The sequence below is a fragment of the Glycine max genome, chromosome 4 (assembly GCF_000004515.6).
Source record: "Glycine max cultivar Williams 82 chromosome 4, Glycine_max_v4.0, whole genome shotgun sequence".
Classification (NCBI taxonomy): domain Eukaryota; kingdom Viridiplantae; phylum Streptophyta; class Magnoliopsida; order Fabales; family Fabaceae; genus Glycine; species Glycine max.
This window is the reverse complement of record NC_016091.4, coordinates 1,815,425-1,815,946: the sequence shown is the minus strand read 5'-3', so window position 1 is coordinate 1,815,946 and position 522 is coordinate 1,815,425.

The following is a 522-nucleotide window of genomic DNA, read 5'->3' as shown; positions in this document are numbered from 1 at the left end:
TAAATAGTATAGATTTTAGAAGAAAAAAATATGTGTAATTTTCTTAAATAATAAGAAAGAATGTGTAAGTTTTATAAAAAGAAAAGAAACACATATAATTTCTTTAAATATCTGGAAAAAAACATGTAATTTACTATCATCACTTATTATGCAATATTCACGGTGAAAAGGATTAATGCATTTTCCTTCTTTGCAGGGTTTGTGTGCCTTCATGGCTGATTTTCGACATTACCTCACATGACATTGTTGTAAGAAATATAATGCCAACAACAGGCCTAATGCAGTTGACTGACACCAAACAGTCAGACTTTAGAATTTTAATATGATGTTGGCTCATTCATAAAAAAAATAATTTATATCCCAATAGGTTTAACTCAATTTGTTGAAAAGAATAGTTAAATAGTTGTGAACTTTTATATCTTCTTTCGATTTCCATAAACAAAAAGAAATTGTGTTAAGTAATTCTGTCATAAATTGATCTAAATAAACTGCTTATTCTTTTAGTGGTAAAAGCCGAAGTGG